At 38.8% G+C, this 23,069-nt stretch overlaps 1 pseudogene; it reads left to right on the top strand.

Annotated features, from left to right (window-relative positions):
* The first annotated feature begins 21,675 nt into the window (after window positions 1–21,675).
* LOC138149264 (actin, cytoplasmic 1-like) lies at window positions 21,676–22,770 on the top strand (annotated as a pseudogene).
* Window positions 22,771–23,069: the final 299 nt, after the last annotated feature.

Genomic DNA, 23,069 nt, shown 5'->3' on the forward strand with positions numbered 1-23,069 from the left:
TATGGCATCTAGGGCCAAACAAAATAGATTGGCCTATTATAAGTAAGTGAGGAAACCCCTATATATGCTACCCAGTGGTTTAACTTTTTATTTCCTAGTGATGTAGTAGATAGAGCCTGGACTTTGAATCAGGTAGACCAGAGTTCAAACACTACCTTAGGCACTTAACATCTGTTTGACCCTGACTTATTACCTCTCTTAGGTTCACTTTTTCCATCTGGATCAATTAACATCTATAGTAGTCTATTGTAAAGATTAAATGACAATATGTACAAAGTGCTTAGTAAACCTTTGAATGCTACATAAATATTAGCTTATTATTATTATTATTCCTTTTCAAGGGAGAACAAACCACTCAGGCCCACTTACTTAGACCCAGCCCTCCTTCCTATCCTACCTTAAACACAGATACCACGCGATGGTTATTAACTGCAAATTGCAAGAGGTTCAACAATCAGTATTAAGTGTTAGTGGAACTAATGGACACAAAAATGGAACCAAGTCAAGATACTGAATCTCACTGGTTATCCTCTTGGAGCTTAAAGCTACCATTAGATCTAAAAGGTTGACTTATATATATTACAATTGCCATATTATATTACACTTATATTATTTTCCTGAAGGCAAGGGACATCACAATAATGAAGGTTATGGGCATAACATCTGGCCACTTAAAATAGCATAAATTTTATTATACAAATTATATTATATTGTTTTCATTATGACTTAAAGTAGCATTGGATACTTAAAAGCAAAATGGATATAGCACTGGACCTGGAATCATAAAGACCTGAGTGCAAATTTTACCTCAGACACTAATAAGTGTGTGATTCTGTGCAAGTCACGTCGCCCTGTTTCTCTCAGTTTCCTCATGGGTAAAATGAGCTGAAGAAGGAACTGGCAAATCATTCCAGTAACTTTGCCAAGGAAACCCCAGATGGGGTCACAAACCCCATATGACTGAGATGAGTAACAATAACGAAACATTACAATTGCTGTATTTCTTCTCTTAGAACCATCCTTAGTATGGACAGTATGTATGTTCTGACTGTCTTTCCTACAGCCAGGTTGGCTATAGCTCTTCCTGGGGATTCCAGGTTACCCTGAAGGGTTGAGGTGTCTCTTCACTAGTGTAACTTCTGTATCGCCACTGTCTCTAGCCCCTACCATCCAGTGATCAGCCCCCAGTTCCATCTGATCACTTAACATCAATTAGCTTTTATAAATTATGTTTATTTTAAAAGATATAGCAACAGCCAAGTACAAATATTCCTGCCCCTCCTCCCCCTGCTCCCACCCTATTTTGGAGAACTATATGCAGCTAAATTAATTGACCTTCGAATTTTATACTGGTGTTGGTGGTGAGAAGAACTTGGCATGGGTCCTTTCAATGAAATTTTAATGAGGATTTTTATTGATATGTTTTTACTTAGATCCACTCACCATATTGGAAAGAATAACAATTCTTCTGATTCTTTAGCCAAGGCAGCATGAACTTGCATATGGAAGACTTTGATCCATTTCATTCTTGCCATAAGAAAATATTATAAACCAGTTGTAGGTCAGGTAATTGGCTACAGATAATTGAAGGTAGACAAAGTCCAATGTTTCCTGAAGGCAAGGGAAATCACACTAATGAAGGTTATGGGCATAACATCTGGCCACTTAAAATAGCATAAATTTTAGCTATTTTATAAATTCCATTTTGTCATCCTACAGCTCTTATAGACTTAAGGTGATAGAGGCAGTGAAAACATTGAATCTATTGTGCCTTTAGCATCTATCTTGGGGTATGTATCATCTCCATCACAGTTGATAATCAAAGGGATATCAAATTTAGAGATGAATTTTTATAAGAGTCCTGAGACTGTGTCTGCTGTTTATAGAAATAGGATTCTACCCATCCTGAAAACATATATGTCACAACAAATAGTAGATATTTTTTTAAAAATAACATTTCAACATTTGAATAAAACCAACCTATATTATTTCTAAAGTTCTCACGACGGTTGAGTTAGCTTCTTCCCTTTTGCTGGCTTTCTGATATTTAGCTTTGCAACTGGAACAGCTGGAAAACATTGGTGGGCCACAGAAAAATTTGGAGTAAACCAATTGTTTTTTAACTACACTATTATGTGAAATGATGGAAGATATAGAGTGTTACAGAAACCTGGAAGGACTAGTATGAACAGATGCAGAGTGAAATAAGCAGAACCAGGAGAACAATTTATACTGCTAAAAATAGAGATTGGGAGAAAGGTTAGGGCTGGATAGTAGATCTGAGAATCATAAGCATAGAGATTATTACTGTATCAGTGGGAGCTGAGATCACCAAGTGAAATAACAGAGAAAGAAGAAAAGAGGGTCCAGGACAGAGACTTGGAGTATGATTCAGTGATCAATTATGATTCCAGAGGACTGGTAATGAAAAATGCTGAGAGGAGATGGACTAAATACGCAGAATTAGACACATTTTTAGATGGAGAATATGAACATTTGTTTTGCTTGTTTATTCATATTTATTATAAGAGTTTTTTCATTTTTCTAACAAGGTGGAGGAGGAGGGAGAACAAATAAATGTCTGACAATTGGAAAAAATAAAATTTAACAAACAAAACAAAAAGAATCACATAGCAAACTAACAAAATAAAAAAAGAAAAGATGAAGTAAAAACAAACTCAGAACAATTTTTTTTAAAAGAGTGATAAGAATCCATTATACACAGGCCTATGCCACAAAGCTGAACATTCAAAAGAAATAGAGAATTATTTAAAAAGAATAAACTAGTCAAATTAGCAAAATGCCATAGAGAGACATTAAATAGCCCAGCTTCAGAAAAGGCAATTAAATAAACTATAAATAAACTACAAAAGGAAAAACTCTCTCCAGATGCAGATTGATTTATAGGAGGATTCTATCAGACTTTTAAAAAACAATTAACATCAATGCTCATTGATACTGACTTTCTTGTCTCACATGCCAATCTTCCTTCTCTGTTCCTTGTTGAGGGCTGTCCCCCAAACCTGGTATGTTCTCCCTCCTTACCCCTGTCTCCTGGCTTGTTCTAAGGCTTAACTCAAATCTCATTTCCTACAAGTGGTCTTTTCCTGGTCAGGCTGATGCCTTCTCTTTGAGACTACCTCCCATTTACTCTGTATATATCTTTTATGTGCATAGTTGTTTGCATGTTGTCTCCCCTATTAGAATATAAACTCTTTGAGGGCATGTTTTTTACCTTCTTTTTATGCCCAGTAATTAGTGCAATGACTAGTGCATGGCAAGCATTTAATTAATGCTTGTTGGCTCATTGGCTAAGAAGTAAAGTGATCAACTACAGAAATTTTTTTTTCATCAGTACCCTTATTGAATATCCTTATGCTGTAACTAAGGAAACCTATTGTTAACCATTGAATAACTTATTAAGTATCTCATTTCATTCTAGTATTGAACTATGCTAAGTCAGGCCTACCTCCTACATCATGTATTTCTAAAAAATCTTTTTGGAGGGGGGAAGGCAGGGCAATTGGGGTTAAGTGACTTGCCCAAGGTCACACAGCTAGTAAGTGTTAAGTGTCTGAGGCCAGATTTTAAGGTCCTCCTGACTCCAGGGCCAGTGCTCTATTCACTGTGCTACCTAGCCACCCCTTTCCCTTTTTTTTTTTTTGTAGTCCTATTTTGAATACACTATTTTATCTGGCACAGTTGATAAGAGAACTGGGCTTGGAATCAGGAAGATTTATCTTCATGAGTTCAAACCTAGCCTTAAACACTAACTAGCTGTGTGACCCTGGGCAAGTCACTTAACCATGTTTGCCTTAGTTCCTCATCTGTAAAATGACAAACCACTCCAGTATCTTTGCCAAGAAAACCCCAAAAGGAGACATGAAGAATGAGGCATGATTGAAAAACAACTGAACAATAACAATTTTATCTAGATTAAAAGATCTGTCCCTAGGAAATAGTTTAATTGGGTCATCTCTGGAATACCAAAAGAAAGTAAGGTCTATAATCATAGTCTAGACACATATAATATGTAGGTGTCTCTTTCCTAGGGGTTGGTGAAACTTTTGATCTTTTGGCTCTATCTCAATTTTTATATAGGAAGGACATGGAATGGTAAAAAGGGCAAGGTAGCTCCTATGATTCACATAGACATGACAATTTGGGCAACACACACTAAAAAGGAGAACTCAATTCACACTCAGAAGAAAAACACCCTGAAACTATTCCTTCCAAAATTCAATTCACATAGGATTGGTTTATTTTTTTTAAAGGAAGAAAGGATTCATTCCAATAATTTCCAGGTTTTACAATAAGATAAGATCTCATCTTGCTCAAGGATATTCATTCACTAACAATGTAAATTTGGCAGATTTGCCAACAAAAAGGTCAACTTTGTGTAAATTGGAGTGAGCATATGGCAGGTAGACAGTTTCTTCACCGACATTCCTATAAAGTTTCAGAAGGTCTCTTACATATTAAGTGGTATACTAGGATTGATTTGAGAGCAATCTCATTGCCAGTCTCAGCTGAGAATTAATAAGGAACATAGCACCAAAATTGTTGAAGAAACAAGCCTCACATTGTATTTAGGATCAGATTTCTTAAAGCCACTTTTATTTATGTATTATATCTAACTCAGGTTCAAGCCTCGAATATTTTGCATAAGTATCTCCTAACTGCTGGGAAGGATGATGATTCAATTCTATATGCCCACATGAGGGGCAGAGTTGGTGAGCTTTGTAGAAGAGAGACATTCTTGATTCCTTCTTCAAGCAAGGCATATTTGTAGTTCCAGTTTCTGGGAAGAGACCCAGGGGAAAGAGAAAAATCTTTGGAAAGTGACAGTCATGAAGTTAATATATAGCTCTGATTTGCAGTTTGCCCTCCTAGAGATAGTGGTGAATTTTGCCTTGGAGTTATCAAGACTTTTCTTGGTTGAATAAAATCTCAGCTCACCTTCATATGTAGAGCTCTTTTTGATTGTAGAATATTTCCAGTTTCTGTTTGCTATCTGCTTTGATAAATGTGTTTACTCAGTATTTACTATTTGTGAATTCTAGCATTTTGTGGGTGTAAGCTTGGGAACACTCTTCCCATTTAAGAGATTGTGGCCAGGGAAGTGACTTAGCCTTAGACCAGCATTACTTAGGGAATCGGATAGATGTAATTCGAGTCTAGCGTTGCTTCTTAGAAAAGAACAGAACAGTCAATCTCTTGGACCTTTCTCTTGCTCCCTTTTAGAAAAGAATCAAAGTCTCCTTTAGAGAGGAATGGGCCAGACTTCATCAGTTCTTTCTTCGGAGATATATAGCATTTTTCATTCAAGTCCTTTGGAATTGTCTTGAATCACTGTATTACTGAGAAGAGCTAAGTCATTCACAGTTGTTCATCATACAGTATTGCTATTACTATGTATAGTGTTCTCCTGGTTCTGTTCATTTCACTTTGCATCATTTCATATAAGTCTTTCTAGGTTTTTCTGAAATCTGCCTGCTCATCATTTCTTACAGCACAGTAACATTTCATTATAATAATATAATTTGTTCAGCCATTCACCAATTGAAGGACATCCCCTTAATTTCCAGTTCTTTGCCACTACAAAAAGAGCTGATATAAATATTTTTGTTCAAATAGGTCTTCCCCACCTTTTTTTGACCTCTTTAGGATACAGATCTAGTAGTGATGTTGCTGGGTCAAAAGTATGCAGTTTTATAGCCCTTTATGCATAGTTCCAAATTGTTCTCCAGAATGGTTGGATCAGTACCAACAGTGAGTGTATTAGTGTCCCAATTTTTCCACCTCCACTCCAACATTTATTATTTTCCTTTTCTATTATAATAGCCAGTCTGATAAGAATGAGATAGTACTTGAGAGTGTTTTAATTCTCATCTCTCTAATAAATAGTGATTTAGAACATTTTTTCATGATATTGTAGATAGCTTTTATTTCTTCATCTGAAAACTGCCTGTTCACATCCTTTGACCACTTATCGACTAGGGAATAACTTGTGTTTTTATAAATTTGAACGAATTCTCTATATAGTTGAGAAATGAAACCTTTATCAGCCACACTTTCTGTAAAAATTGTTTCCCAGCTTTCTATTTTCCTTCTAATCTTGGTTGCATTGGTTTTGTTTGTTAACCTTGGCATTCTTAAAACTCTGAGTTGCAGTAAAGATAAAACAGCTTATAAGTCAAATTACTCTTTGGGTTACTTTCTGTTAAGTAGTTGCATGAGGAAATGATACAGACAGAATATAATTAGTTACAGTAGTTATATTTAAGGGATCTTCTGGTTATTTAGAGAACAAAATATGGCACATCATCTCAAGGTTCCCCAGTTGCACAATTTTAATTGCTGTAACTTTAGAACAAACAGTGTTTGATTCTTGGATGAATAAGCTGCTCTCCTCCTACCTCCATCACATGTACAAATTTTAGCTGGTAATGTTTAAAGCCTGCTCAAATTCACATCTATGGATTTTCCAAACCACAGAATATATAGATGCCATTGTTAGCTCTTACAACATCCCCATGGTAGGGATTGATATAGAAATGTTCTTTGTTTTAGTATAGCTCTTTCTATTTCAGTCTGCCTGGTCTTGTAAACATCTGTTACTTCTTTAGTAAAGATAAGTTAGATTGCTGTTCAAAGATTATTATAGAGCATTTAGTTATATCTTTCAAAGACAATCCTAATTTACTGTGCAAAAGGGGTGGGAGAAACACCTGTAGGGACCTACACAATCTGCTAAGTTTAGATTTGGGAACTTCAGTCTGAAGGTGCACAGTTTTCTGGATTTAGTTTCTTTTAACACTGGGAAGAGTTTTGTTTCAGAACTGTCATTTATGAAATATGTATAATGCTCCAGGTATTTTCCTCTCTGTGAAAGCCTTATGTGAGGACTAATGGAAAAGCAGGTAGGCAGGCAGGAATAACTATATCCCTATATAAGGTACCAGGTGGTGTTCTAAGCTTGAGCTGCTCCAGTTCCCATGTGCCTTTTGGCTCCTCTAACACATGTCCCAGATATGGACTACCTGCATGGACTCCTGAGACCCTTGGGCTTCCACTTCAACTATCCCTCTGTAGTGGCAGGAAGAGCTTGGCCTGAATTTTCCTTCAGATCTCAGTATCCTAGTGCCTTGGCTTAGGTTCTAGCTTACCTAATTTACAAAAAAAAAATACAAAGATCATCATAACATTTCATAACTTTATTTTTAAAAAATGGCTCTGTCCCCATCCTATTAAGATAATTACTTACATCCATCCCACTCAACTTCAAATGAACTAAAGGACTTCATATTCCCATTATAACTTAGAGTACATACCCTTTGATCCAGCAGCACCACTTCTAGGGGTTGTATTCCAAAGAGATAACAAAAATGGAAAAAAGACTCACATGTACAAAAATATTTATAGCAGCTCTTTTTGTGGCGACCAAGAAGTGGAAATTGAGGGGATGCCCATCAATTGGGGAATGGCTGAACAAGTTGTGGTATATGAATGTAATGGAATACTATTTTGCTATAAGAAATGATGAACAGGTAGACTTCAGAGCAACCTGGAAAGACTTATATGAACTGATGCTGAGTGAAAGTGAAGGGAGCAGAACCAGGAGAACATTGTACACAGTAACAGCCACAGTGTGCAAGGACTGATTTTGATAGACGTAGCCCCTCTCTGACAATGCAAGGACCTAAAACAATTCCAAAGAACACATGATGGAAAATGCCAGTCACATCCAGAGAAAGAACTATGGAGTCGGAATGCAGAACAAAATAGACTATTTCTATTTTTGTTTTGTTTCATTTTTTTTCTCTCGTGGTTTTTCCCATGCATTATAATTCTTTTATGCAACATGACTAATGTGAAAATATGTTTAATAGGAATGTATGTCTGGAGCCCATATCAGATTGCAAGCTATCTTGGGGAGGGAGGGGGGAAAAATTTTAAACTTATGGAAGTGATTGTTGAAAACTAAAAATAAATAATTTAATAATTAAAAAATAAAGTACATTTCCTGAATGGAATTGAAATTAAAAGATAATAATACTAAAATCCACAGTCACTCCAGTAAAGGTCTGAAATCTCCATTCTCCATCAGTGGCAATTGTTCCCATTAGGGCATAAGTTGTTGACTTCACTTTCACCAAGGTTATAGATGTATTGACTCCATTTGTACAGGGAGGCGATCAAACACTTTTCCAATATCAAAGTCATAAAGCGTGGAAAGGGAACAATCCTACCATGTTGTGGGGGGGGGTGATTCTTTCCTCCTCCACTTCCACCCCAATTCATAGCAACAGCCATTTCCTGATTGATCATCAGTTGAAACCTGGAGTTTGAATATTCCACTGCTAGTCACAGAAGTTTCCACTGATATCTCTGATGTCATCCTGATGCCAGGCTCAGGATCCTGATAAATTCATGCTGCCAGCTCACTTTTCTTGCCACTTGTTTTAGTGTTCTGATATAATTCCTAGATCCAGGCAGTTGCAGCCTCATGGAAGTTTGAACACTGTCAGCTCTGACCTAAGGATTCCTAGAAGTAAAATAGAGAGGTCTACTTAACAGGCAGAACAACATTCCCCACCTTGTACCACATAGTAAACAGCTCATGCTGCATCAGACTGGCATGAAGTAGTTCTTTGCTTTTAAGAGACAGCTAGATGGTGCAGTTAATAGAATGCTGGACTTGAATTGAGCAAAACAAGAGTTTAAATCCTGCCTCTAATGTTTATTATGTGTGAACCTGTGTAAATCATTTAGCCTAGCTTTCAAGTCATTTACCCTCAGCCTCAGTTTCCTAATTTGTAAGGTGGGGATAAGAGTAGCAGCTATTTCACAGAGTTGTAAGGATCAAGTGAGATAACCTAATTAAAGTGTTTTGAAAACCTTGAAGTGTTATAGAAATGCTAGCTATTTTGATTAAATATCCCTACATACTATGATATTATACAACTTTCTTGGCAACTCCATCTTGAAGAAAATGTTCACGATATGGAAACATGAAGCTTTTGCATCCATGCTTTTTGATTTATTTCTTACCATATTCACTTATTCTAATCTTTTCACTGAAGTTATTAAGTATCAAAGAGTCTTATTCAGTTCTTCATAAATTTTCTCTACCTCTTTATTTTATGATATCCATGTTGGAGCATAAGCTGCATATGTGGTCTTTTTGCAAATATTTATCATGAAAAAGAAATGAACAAATGTTCCATGAAATTATGTTTCTTGTTGCATTGGGAGCATATGATGAAACCCACTCCACCAACTCCATCTGTAAAATAAAGGAATTGGACAAGTTGGCCCTGAAGGTCCCTTCCAGCTTTAAATCTGTCATCCTACGTAATAGGCGACTTCCCTATGCTCTACGCAGATAGACATCAGAAAGCCTCCAGTTACTCCTATCATCAATAATAAGCATCCTATAATCCTTTCTTTGCCTGTCTAAGGGATACCTGTGAGCAACCCTTCCATTTTGCTGGAACTTCTTTCTCCTAATTTTATATATATATATATATATATATATATATATATATATATATATATATATATATATATACATATATATATTGAGCATGTCGTTTATATGATCCAGCTCTGACAGTAGCAGGAATGAATGAAGCATTTATTAAATATTTACTACATAAAAAAGCTAGTTCAGTGGACAGAGCACAGGGCCTGGAATCTGGAAGATCTGAGTTCAAATCCATCCTCAGACACTCACAAGCTGTGTGACCTGAGCACATTACTTAACCTCTGTTTGCCTAATCTACTGAAGAAGGAAATAGCAAACCATTCCAGTACCTTTGTCAAGAAAACCCCATATGAGGTCATGAAGAATCAGAAACAACTGAACGACAATAATATGCAAAGCACTGTGCTAAGCTCTGGAGACAGAAATAGAAAAAAACAGGTAGTCTCTGATTTCAAGGAGTTCACATTCTAATGGGTGGAAATAATACACACTTATCTATCTAACTGCAAGTTAGATAGTAAAAACCAGTGGTCTTTAGGGTACAGTGGCAAAGTAGATCATAATGCATATTTTACAATATCATTTCCATTGATAAAACCATTTTTATTTCTGATGTTGAGCCTCCTGACAGTGTCAAGGACTTTGGTGATGAGAATTTTCTTTTCTGGATCTTCAGGACCTATGGCTAATGAGTAGGCAGGGAGGAAAGCACCTGGAGAAGCAACTGCCAGGTCTCACCTTCATAAGGTGACTCCCCTGTACAAGGGGTATAAGGGCTGGGCTGCAGTAGGGAACACTGCTATTCCTGAGGTTCTTGGCTTTTCTACCCAGTAAGTAACAGCGGTTGGGCAGCGGTTGATGGTGACAGTGCTATAGATGAAGGGCCCCTTCTCTAGAAGGTCTGATCCCCTCCATGATAGCTATAAGGAACAAGCTGGAAACAAAAGTGATGGGTGGCGTGAGATGACACTATTCCTGGGGTTCTTGGGACCAGAGTCCTGAGCTGTCTCCATAGTATGTCCACTTGACGGTCAATGGACAAAGATTTCACATTTAGAGTACCAAGGGCCAAGTTGAAATTTATAGACAGATTAAAACTTGTGTGATTCATAGCATATGAACCAGCCTCTTCTTCCACCGTCATAGTTACTGCAGAACCAGGAGGAGTCCACAGAGGACTGAGGGCCATTTTGTATTTTTGTGTAGCTGTACTTGTCCTTGGAAAACAGACTTGGCAGTTTCTGGATAGTTCTCTAGATGACAAGATGAGACAGCAGTAGGGAGTAAGGAGAGTCTTTTATGCCTTGACAGAATGGGCAGAGAAGGGGAAAGAAGGAGGTAAGGGCTGCTGTTCCTTATGTAAAATGTGGACACAACTAGCTGGATTTTTACCTGGAGCACCTCAACACTTTGCTTTGTGAATATGAAAAGGACCTAAAAGGCCTGCTAATTCTAGTAAGAATGACAGCAACTATCAGAGCAACTATGGTGGCAGCAGCAATAGCAGAATTAGGCTTAAGGTGAATAAAACATGAGTATTGAAGAAAGAGACCACTAAAAAGATCACAGTTTGACTATTTGATAAGACATTGCCCCATGGATGGGTGAAATGTCAAATGACTAATTTGTGGCCTTGCAAAAACTCTTTAATGTCTTTATAAGGATATTAGTCCCTCAGCTGACTGAACTAGTAGTTACAATGGAAGGAGAAATGGGGTGTGTGGGGAAGGCGATGCTTAAAACTCACTATCATTAGAACTGGTTCAAAGAGGGAAGACTATATAGACACACTCAGCTGTGCATAGAAATGTAACTTACTCAATAGGAAAATGGGGGAAGGGAATAAGAAAAAGAGGGGAGATGATAAAAAGGAGCATGGATTGTGGATTAAGGGAGGCAGTGATCAGAAACAAAATAGATTTTTGAGGAGAAATAGGAGAGAGAAGAAGAAGAAGAAGAAGAAGAAGAAGAAGAAGAAGAAGAAGAAGAAGAAGAAGAAGAAGAAGAAGAAGAAGAAGAAGGAGAAATATACAGCAATAATTGTGAAACCAGAATTTAAAAAAATGTTTTATAAGAGACACCAGAAACAGAAAGACACACATACACACAGTTAAAATAAAGGGCTAGAGCAAAATATAATATGCTTCAGTTGAAATAAAAAAGACAGGGGGATAGTGATCATAATCTCAGACAAAGCCAAAACAAAAACAGAACTAATTTAAAAAGATAAGCAGGGAAACCACATTATGCTAAAAGGTACCATAGACAATGAAGTAATATCAAAAATTTTTATAGCCAATTTCTCTGATAAAGGCTTCACTTCTCAAATATATACTCAGTATAGAACTGAATCAGATTTATAAAAATAAAAGCCATTCCCCAATTGACAAATGGCCAAAGGATATAAACAGGCAGTTTTTAGAAGAAGAAATCAAAACTATCTATGGTCATATGAAGAAATGCTCTTATAATCACTATTGATTAGAGAAATGCAAATTAAAAAAACTCAGGTACACCAATGGACTGATGGTAGAGTAGTGAACTGGCTCAACCATTCTGTAGAACATTTTGGGACTATACCCAAAGGGCTATAAAACTGTTTTTTATAAGGTCAAAACCTTTTGAACCAACAATAACACCACTAAGTCTGTATCCCAAAGAGATCAAAGAAAAAGGAAAAGGACCTATATATACAATAATATTTCTAGCAGTTTTTTGTGGTGGCAAAGAACTGGACATCAAGGGGATGCTCATCAATTGGGGAATGGCTGAACAAGTTGTGGCATATGGTTGTGTTAAAGTGTTGTTGTTCAATAGTGTCAGTCATGTCTAACCCTTTGTGACTCCATTTGGGATTTTCTTGGCAAAGATACTGAAGAAGTTTGCCATTTCCTTCTCCAGCTCATTTTACAGATGGGGAACTGAGGCAGAGTTAAGTGACCTGCCCAAGGTCATACAACTAGTAAGTATCCGAGGCTAGATTTGAATTCAGAAAGATGAAACTTTCAGGTCAGTCACTCTAGACACTGTGCCACCTAGCTGCCCCTAGTGATGGAGTACTATTGTGCTGTAAGAAATAACAAGGGGTGGTTGTTTCTGAAAAGCATGGTAAGAGCTATGTGAATTGATAAAAAGTGAAGTGAGAAGAACCAGGAGGTTATTGTGAATAGTAACAGCAATTTTGTAATGATGATCAACTGTGAAAGACTTGGCTATTCTGATCAATACAATGATCCAAGACAATTCCAAAGGACTCATGATGAAAAAATGCTATCTACCTCCAGAGAGAGAACAATGAACGTTGAGTGCAAATTGAAATATAATTTTCTCACTTTATTTAAATTTTTGTGTGTGTGTGCTATGGCTAATATGGAAATGTTTCGCATGATTTCACATATATAATTGATATCATGTTGCTTGCCTTCTCATTGGGGGAGGGATTTGGAACTCAAAATTCAAAAAGAAAAGCATACATATGGGAAACTCATATATAGGCAGGAGTTAAAAGAAATGTAAAAAGCCAGGGGCAGCTAGGTGACACAGTGAATAGAGCACCGGCCCTGCAGTCAGGAGGACCTGAATTCAAATGTGACCTCAGACACTTAACACTTAATAGTCGTGTGACCTTGGGCCAGTCACTTAACCCCAATTGCCCTGCCCTCCCCCCCAAAAAATAATTTTTTTAAAATTATAAATTGAATTTGGTCATGATGAATAATTTTTTTGGAGATGTTGTGGTAGTTTCTGCTAAAATTAAATTTAAAAATTTTGCATCACTTCTTTGGTTTCCTGTTTGACATAGCAAATTTATCTTTATTATTGAGAACAATTTTTCTAGCATTAATATTTGAGAGAATACAATTGTATATTCAGCTGACCCTAATCTTTATTGGCTTGCTGGATTTCTCCTTATAAGATTGGATTGTCTAAATTACATAATTTTCATTTTTAAGTTTTATATTGTGATAAATTACTCATTTTCTTTTTTTTTAAATTTAAATGCTTTATTAACTGCTGATTTATATCATTCATTTCCGCCAGATTTTGAGTTACAAATTTTCTCCCCGTTTTCCCCCCACCCATCCCCCAAAACAGCAGTCCCACAGGATATCCCCACCTCCAATCTGCTCTCTCCCATATTTTCTCCCATACACGTTTCAACTTTTCCAGTGGATCTCTATGCCTCAGTGCCTGTATATCTTTTTTCTTAATTACATGTAAGATGGTATTAATAATAGTATATATATATATATATATACACACACACTCACATATATATATTTGAATATTTGATTTAAACTTTCAATTCCAGATTCACTCCCTTCCCCCCCCTGCCACCCACCCCCACTGGGGGGACAAACAGTTCAGTATAGGTTGTACATGTGTGGCTAATGCAAAACAATAACATAGTAGATGTATTGTAAAAGACTGACTATATTTCCCTCCCTCCTATCCCACCTCACACTTGTTCTATTCTCTACTTTGATCCTGTCCCTTTTCAAAAGTGGGTGCTTCCAACTTCCCTCCCCCCCCGCCTGCCCTCCCTTCCATCATCCCCCCTCACATCCCCTTCCCCCCCTATCCTCCTGGAGGGTGAGATCCCCTATTTAGTGTGTATTTCCTTCCCTTCTCAAGCCAGATTCAATAGGAATAAGGTTGACCTATTCCCTTTTGCCTTCCTATTCTTCCCCTACATTGTAAACATTTTCCCTTGCCTCTTCTGTATGAGATAGTTTGCCCCACTCTGTCTCTCCCCATCTCCTCTCATTATATTCCTCTCACCTCTTAATTTCACCTTTTAAGTATCATCCCTTCCTGTTAAATTGGTCCCATGCCCTCTATCTATGTATACCTGTAAACGTATATACACACATTCACATATGTATTCATATGCCCGAATACCCTCATATAAAGACATATATATATATATATATATATATATTTCTAATCCCTTCAACTATTGAGAAAAGTTTCATAGGTTACAATTATTGTTTTTCCATGTAGGAATGTTAATAGTTCAACTTTGGCCAGGTGGCTCAGCGAGCAAGAGCACCGGCTCCAGTGCCGGGACGACCCGGATCAAATCCGGGCCCAGACACCCAGCACCACACCCAGAAACAACAACTGGCCATGCAACCCCGAACAAGCCACTCAACCCCGATTGCTTAAAAAAAAAAATAGTTCAACTTTGATAAGTTCCTTATGATTTCTTTTCCCTGTTTACCTTTTCATGCTACTCTTGCTTCTTGTATCTGAATGTCAAATTTTCTATTCAACTCTGGTTTTTTCAGCAAGGATGCTTGAAAGTCCTGTATTCCACTGAATGACCATATTTTCCCCTGAAACATGATACTCAGTTTTGCTGGGTAGGTGATTCTTGGTTTTAATCCCAGCTCCCTTGACCTCCGGAATATCACATTCCAGGCCCTTCGATCCCTCAGTGTAGAAGCTGCCAGATCCTGGGTTATCCTGATTGTGTTTCCACAATATTCAAATTGTTTCTTCCTGGCTGCTTGTAATATTCTCTCCTTAATCTGGGAATTCCGGAAACTGGCTATAATATTCCTAGGAGTTTTCTTTTTGGGATCTTTTTCAGGAGGTGATCGGTGGATTCTTTCAACCTCTATTTTGCCCTCTGGTTCTAAAACATCAGGGCAGTTTTCTTTGAGAACTTCCTGGAGGATGCTTTCCAGGCTCTTACTTTGGTCATGGCTCTCAGGCAGTCCAATAATTTTTAAATTATCTCTCCTGGATCTATTTTCCAGGTCAGTGGTTTTTCCCATGAGATATTTCACATTGCCTTCTATTCTTTCATTTGTTTGGATCTGTTTAACAGCATCTTGATTTCTCATAAAGTCATTAGCTTCCATTTGCTCCAATCTAATTCTGAAGCAATGATTCTCCTCAGTGAGCTTTTGAGATTCTTTTTCCATCTGGCAAATTTGACTTTTTAAGGCATTCTTCTCCTCATTGCCTTTTTGAGCCTCCTTTGCCATTTGAATCAGTCTGGTTTTTAAGGTATTATTTTCTTCAGTCAGGCTGTTGACTCTCATTTCATAATTTTCTTTCATTGTTCTCATTTCTCTTCCCAATTTTTCCTCCACTTCTCTTATCTGCTTCTTAAGGTCCTCTATGGCCTGTAACCAGCTTGTATTTTCCTTTGAAGCTTTTGGTGCAGGAGTTCTGACTTCACTGTTTTCCTCCTGTTCCATGCCTTGCTCCTTCTTATCCTCAAAATAGGACTGTAATGTTGGAATCTTCTGTCTGCTTTGTTTCCTTTGCCTGCTCATTTTGCCACTCAATGATTTGACTTTTGGGCTTTTTGCCACAGTAGGACTCTGCCACCAGACAGGGGAGTTTTCATCCCAAATGCTGGGGTTTTCTCAGCTGCCGGAGGTATTAGATGGGTCCCCTATCTGAGGTCTCCACATGCTCTGGTAAGATGTACACACACCCCAGGACCTCCACCCTAGACTGCAATCCAGATCCAAGCAGGTTAAAGCAAGAGCAATTACCCCTCAGACTGGCGCTTGGTCCCCCTATACTCTGCAGGCCAGGAGCTGAAGCCTCCACGTGGTGCTGGCAGGCTGTGCTGGTGTCTCAGCGGTTTCTCGATCCGGGGGTAAAAGCCACACACTCCCACTTCCTGGGTCCCAAAGTCCAGACTGCACTGGCCTCTCACCTTGTCCTTCGCATCTATGTATTGATAAATCTGGAAATAGCCACAGCTGCTGCTGATCTGGAGTCCCTCTGGCTGGCGGCTGGTCAGGCCCGCCTTGGGGCTAAAGCCTCCGCATGGTGCTGGGCTCGGCTCCCAGAGCGCTGCGCTGGCTGATTCCTGCCGGCCTGCCGTGCTGTCCTCAGCGGGAGGTTAGCGTCTCTGTGTCATTTTGTGGGTTCTGCAGCTCCAAACTTTGTTTAGAGTCCCCTTTTTACATGGATTGGGGAGGGTGGAAGCCGGAGCCGCGGGAAGGTCGTGCTTCTACTCTGCCATCTTGGCTCCGCCCCCCTAAATTACTCATTTTCTTTAAATTGTTTTAACTGGCACATAATTATGTATAATAGTTTGTGATAATTATTTATATCTTCACTACTTGTTACAAAAAAAGTTTACCTTTTTCATTTTTTACTTTAACAATTTTTACTTTTTAAAAAAAATCAAGTTAGCTGTTTCATTAGTTTTGTTAGTAGTTTAAAAAAACTCAAATTGTTTTATCATTTCAATCAATGTTCCTTTTGTTCTCAATTTTTTTCTTCTTTTGATCTTCAAGATTTTTAACATTTTTTTGGGGGGGTTGTTATTTATTGACTTCCTAGTTTTAAAAATTACGTGCTCAGTTCATTAATCCTCCTTTTTTTATTTTCCTAATACATATTTTCAGAGATTTAAATTTTCCTTTGAAGACTGCTTTAGCTGAATTCAATAATTTTTTTCTTTGTTGTCTCATTGTTATCATTCTCTCTAACATGATTTTCTATTGCTCCTTTGATCTGTTCTTTTAACTCAAAACTTTTTAGGATGTTATTATTTATCTTCCTTTTGGGTCTGTATTGTTTTCTCGTGTCCTTTATTGATTACTATTTTTTTTATTGCGTTTTAGTCTATAAAGTAATGTTACTATATCTGGCTTTTATCATTTACATATGATTTGCTTGAGGCCTAGAATATGATGCTGAGAAGCAGGACCACCCCTAGGGTGTTCAGGGCCCCTGTTTATATAAACAATTTCATTTTTAAAAGTATTACAAGATTCATTAGTACATGTTAAGTATACTAAGTTATCAGTGAAGATTTAGAATGAGTAGAAAAGAAGTACTTATGTATTTGTTTACTGTTGAGTCAGTGCAAGTAAAGATATTTCATAGTGTCTAGGTGGACTTCAAGCTGCTCTGGCCACTGTTCAATGTTAACAGGATGGTAGGTGGTGGGATTAGTTGCTGCTTAGTTTCAGGTCTACTTCAGCAGGTCCCAGCTGCAGTGTCAAGATCCTAGAGTTAGTGTCAGCAAATGAGCAGGTCTATAACTTCTACAAGAATGCAGGGGCCATTCTACCCTTCCCCCTTCTCTTTTTTTTTTTTTAAAGCAATCGGGGTTAAGTAACTTGCTCAAGGTTATATGGCCAGTTATTTCTGGGTGTGGTGCTACCGTGTTTCCCCGATAATAAGACACTGTCTTATTAATTTTTTTGGACAGAAAAACACCAGAGGGCTTATTTTCAGGGAGGGCTTATTTTAATGAACATTGACAGCAATTTTAATAAACAGGTAAGTGTGAACAAAAAAATGTACCTTTATTCAACAAGCAAATCACTGGGGAAGAACAGGATGACGAGCTCACTGCTGCAGCTCTGATTGGATGCAGCTCGGAGCGCGGCGTGTGTTTCACGGTGGGGGGAAACGGTGCATACAGAGGGTACCGTAATGTAGCGTGTAGTGCAGGGAATCATCTTCACTACAGTAGCAATCTCAATAGGGCTTATTTTCGGGGGAGGGCTTATTTTCGGGATAGGTCTTATTATTGGGGAAACACGGTAAGTATCTGAGCCTGGATTTGATCCCCAGGTCATCCCACACTGGAGCTGGTGCTCTTACTTGCTGAGCCACCTGGCCACCCCTTTCCCCTTCTCTTTTAATAATCTCAGTGGAAGGTGGGCTGAGTACATCTAGAGAGAACTCTCTTGAAGCAGGGCTCAAGAAAGTAATGGAAGTCAATGTGGATCCTTGAGGCCATTACTAGGGCATTTCTCTAAGATCTAAGCCCAAAGTCTCAAGGTGGCCAGGGCATTTAGGGTTCTCCTGTCTCAGCTACTGCGTTCTGGGCTAAAATTAGGAACAGGGAAAATTCTAATGGTGATCTCCTAGGCAGATAGATGGGGCTGATTGATGATAGGTATGTGACCAGCTGCAGTGTCCTGAATCCATGTTTGGTGTCAGCAGGTGGTCTCTAGCAGGCTTAGCCTGAGTGTCAAGGTTTGTGACAGCCAGTGGACAGTGCTCAGAAGCTGCGTTCCCCCTCCCATGTTCCTTTTTTACCCCTTCCCCAATCTCAGCTGGGAGTGGTCTTGATGCAGCCAGAGAGACCCTCACCCTGACCCTACTGGGAGCTTCCCCTGGGCCCAACAAAGGTGGCGGAAGCCAGCGACAACCCTATAGGTAGATGCTGTGGCCATCCTCCAGAGTCCAAACCAGAAGCCCCAGAGTGACCAGTATGTCTAGGATTCTTTTCTCTCAGCCACCTGATAGGCACTGAGAGCACTGGGTTCCAGGATAAAGGCAAAAGTACAAACAATTCTAAATTCTAAAATAAGGGGTTGGTAGTGATGTTTTTTTTTTTCTCATGTTGGGTGTGTCTTTGAGTAACTAAAGGTCCAAATCATTGGGACTCTTAGAAGCTGCTGCTACTTACTGCCCTCCAAAGCTTGGGGCCCTCTGAGGTTCTAGACCTGGGACAGAGACTGTCTTCCCTGGGTCTAAGGTTGCTACTGTTGAGAAATATATGTGCGTGTATCTTAATATTCCTACTCAGAAGTAGTCATAAGTCCTTCAAAACTAACTTTTCCCAGTGAAAGACGTTGAATTTACCCAGCATAGAAAGAATATTAAAGTCTCCTATGATTTCAGTGTTATTATCAATAACTTATTTGCAACTTGTTTAACTTTTCCTTTAAAAACTTAGATGCTATGCCATTTGGTGCATGTGCACTTAATAATAATATAGTCTCATTACTATGGCATCTTTAAATACAATGTAGCTTACCTATTTATTCCTTTTGATTTCATTAATTTTTATTTTTGTCCCATGTGAAATCATGATTAAAACTGACTTTTAAAAAATTGCTTGAAGGATAGCAAATTTTGTTATGATTCATTTTTGCTCCTAAAGTAGGTCTATCTATGTCACCTATCATATGCAATAAATTCCAGTGACTTCCTCTTACTTCCAAGATCAAATATAAAACCTTTGTTTAGCATTTAAAGCTCTTGGTCCTTTCCTACATATTCAGTTTTATATTTACTTTACTTTGATCCACACATTCTATGATCCAACTATAACGTTGTACCCACTGTTTCTTGAACATGACTTCATCTCTTGTTTCCATGCCCTTGAACTAACTGTCCCTTACACTTGGAATATTCTCCTTCAAATACCTCTGCCTTGTGAAATCTCTAATTTCTTTCAAGAATCAGCTCAAATGACAGATTCAACAGCCCTTTCTGGTCCTCTCAACTGCTAAGATCTCTTTTTTATATGTACTTTGTACGTAATTATTTCTGTACTGTCTCTCCCATTAGAATGGAAGATACTCAAGAGCCTTTTGTTGTGTGTCCCTAGCACTTAATAAATACTTGTTGACTGATTGATTGATTGTCTATATGTTTCAAATGTGCTTCTTATATGAGAAGGCAAGCATACCCCATGGGTATGGGGATTTGCTTATGCTGTTATAGTAAATTTTCCTCTATACTGATAGGCCTACATTTTATGTTGGCATTGGGGGAAGAAAGATAGGTGAACAATACACAAGTGCCAGGGCATGGTCTAGAATAGTTATCTAGAATACAATCTCTTTTGGTGTGACAATCTGGTGCCCCAAGTTCAAGCTACCAGATCAGCCTCTTTTTAGTTGATCATATCCAGGTATATAGGCAGTCAGTCAACAAGCATTAATGAAGTGCTCTATGTGACCTACATGCTAAGTTATAGAGATACAAAGAAAGGCAAACACATGGTCCCTGCCTTCAAGATTTCACATTCTAATGGAGGAGACAACATGAGAACAGCTATGTACCTACAAGATATATACAAAAGCTTAGTTCAGACCTCTGTAGTTTGGGATGCAGATCTCTGTATGCACTGAAAAGGCCACCTCTTCTCTTCAATTTCCTCTGAAAACCTGCCCAAGTTCCTTTTCAATCTAGGATTTAAAATGTAAAATCATTCACATACAAATTTCATATATTAAAATTGGCCTATGCCCTCACATTGCATTAAAGTTTTTATTTCCTTCCCAATTTTATATAACTCAAAGGAAAATATACTTGTGTTGTAGACTACTTTTACTATGTGAAATGGGAATTTAAAAGATATGGTATTAAAACTCACAGCAGCTATAGTCCCACTGTTCCTAGCAATTCATAATTTCACTTTCACAAAGGGGAGAGTCACTCTCAGAGGATTTTTTTTCTTGCAGAGAATTATTAGATATTCTTTCTCCAATATCACAGTGGGAAAGTATACAGTAGAGAAAGTGGGGGGAAATTGTCTCACCATGTGGTAGAGAATATGCCCTATCTCAGAGGTACTTAATTTAGGGACCCCTAAGGGGTCCATGGATAGATTTTAGGAGATAATTGAACTTGAATGGGGAAAAATTACATCTTTATTTTTATTAACCTCTAAATAAATTACTCGAATTATATTTTTTAAAATGAGTCTAAGAAGAGGTCCATAGGCTTTACAAGACTGCCAAAGTAGTTCATGACACGAAAGAAGGTTAAGAAACTCTGGCTCCAGGGGCAGCTAGGTGGCGCAGTGAGTAAAGTGCTGGCCCTGGACTCAGGAGAACCTGGGTTTGGATCCGGCTTCAGACACGTAACACACACACACATACACACACACACACACACACACACACACACACAAAACCCTAGCCGTGTAACCTTGGGCAAGTTACTTAACCCCAATTGCCCTCCCAAAAGGCAAAAAAAAAAAAAAAAAAAAAAGAACTCTGGCCCTTGGGACAGCTAGGTGGTGCAGTGAATAGAGCACTGGCCCTGGAGTCAGGAGAACCTGAGTTCAAATCTGACCTCAGACACTTAACACTCACTAGCCGTGTGACCTTAGGCAAGTCACTTAACCCCAATTGCCCTGCCTTTCCCCCTCCAAAAAAAAAAAAGAAAAAAGAAGAACCTCTGGCCCATCCTGACTCTTAAGGAAGCAATTAGCACAGTGGATGACAAAATCAAAATCAGGATCCAAAAAGGATCTTTGAAAGCTAGAGCACTGGTCTGAATCCAGTAAGATGAAATTCAATAGTGACAGCTGTTAAGTCTTGCTCTGGAATATTTAAAAATCAGCTTCAGTGAGCTCTTCCACCCAGAGTACACTTGCTTCCCCCCTGCCTCCAGGTGCAGCACCACCTTCTCTGTCTTAAGGGTTTAAAGGTACCACTTCAAAGTTCGCTATGGATAATGATATTGCTGCCCTAGTTGTTAATGGCTCTGGAATGTGCAAAGCTGGCTTTGCAGGAGATGTCCTGCGGGCCGTTTTCCCTTCCATTGTTGGGTGCCCCAAACATCAGGGTGTGATGGTGGGTATGTGCCAGAAAGATAGCTATGTGGGGGATGAGGCCCAGAGCAAGAAAAGTATTCTGACCCTGAAGTCCCCATTGAACATAGTATTGTCACCAACTGGGATGACATGGAAAAGATCTGGCATCATACTTTCTACAATGAGCTCCGTGTGACCCCTAAAGAGCACCCTGTGCTGCTCACAGAAGCCCCCCTGAACCCTGAAGCCAAGAGAGAAAAGATGACTCAGATTATGTTTGAGACCTTCAATACTCCACCCATGTACGTTGCCATCCAAGCTGTGTTGTCTCTGCCTCTGGTCGTACCACTGGTATTGTGATGTTCTCCGGTGATGGTGTGATCCACATTGTGCCCATCTATGAAAGTTATGCCCTTCCCAAGCCATCCTCCATCTGGATCTGGCTGGCCATGATCTGATGGACTACCTCATGAAGATCCTGACCAAGAGAGGGTGCAGTTTTACTATCACAGCTGAGAGGGAGATCATGTGTGACATCAAGGAGAAACTGTTATGTCCCCTAGACTTTGAGCAGGACATGGACACTGATGCTTCTAGCTCCTCTCTGGAAAAGAGCTATGAGCTCCCTGATGGTCAGGTTATCACCATGGGCAATGAGAGGTTCTGATGTCCAGAGGCCCTCTTCCAACCATTTTTCTTAGGTATGGAATACTGTGGAATACACGAAACTACCTTCAACTCAATCATGAAGTGTGATGTTGACATCTGTAAGGATTTGTATGCCAACAATGTATTGTCAGGTGGTACCACCATATACCCAGGCATTGCTGACAGGATGCAGAAGATTACAGCCCTAGGTCCCAGCACAATGAAAATCAAGATCATCAAACACCCTGTCTGGGTTGGAGGCTCCATCCTGATGTCTCTTTCCACCTTCCAACAGATGGGGATCAGCAAGCAGGAGTATGATGAACCTGGGCCCTCCATTGTCCACTGCAAATGCTTCTAAATGGACTATTTGTGTGTGTGTGGGGGGGGGGGGGGTCGATGTTTTTTTTTTTTCTCAAAGGGTATGACATGATGACATGTCATATTGCCCAAAAAAGAGATGAGATTGACATGCCTTTGTTTGTTTTTCGTTTTGGTGCTTGACTCAGGATTTAAAAACTGGAACAGTGAAGGTGATGAGCAGTCTAAGTATGTTGGAGGCAAACACCCCCAAAGTTCTACAATGCATCTTCAGGACTCTGATCGTACATTCAGTTTTTTTTTTAGTAGTCATTCCAAATATCACATAATGCATTGTTA

The sequence above is a fragment of the Petaurus breviceps genome, unplaced genomic scaffold, assembly GCF_028583685.1.
Source record: "Petaurus breviceps papuanus isolate PSGF00001 unplaced genomic scaffold, PetGlider_PUasm1.0 90845, whole genome shotgun sequence".
Lineage (NCBI taxonomy): Eukaryota > Metazoa > Chordata > Mammalia > Diprotodontia > Petauridae > Petaurus > Petaurus breviceps.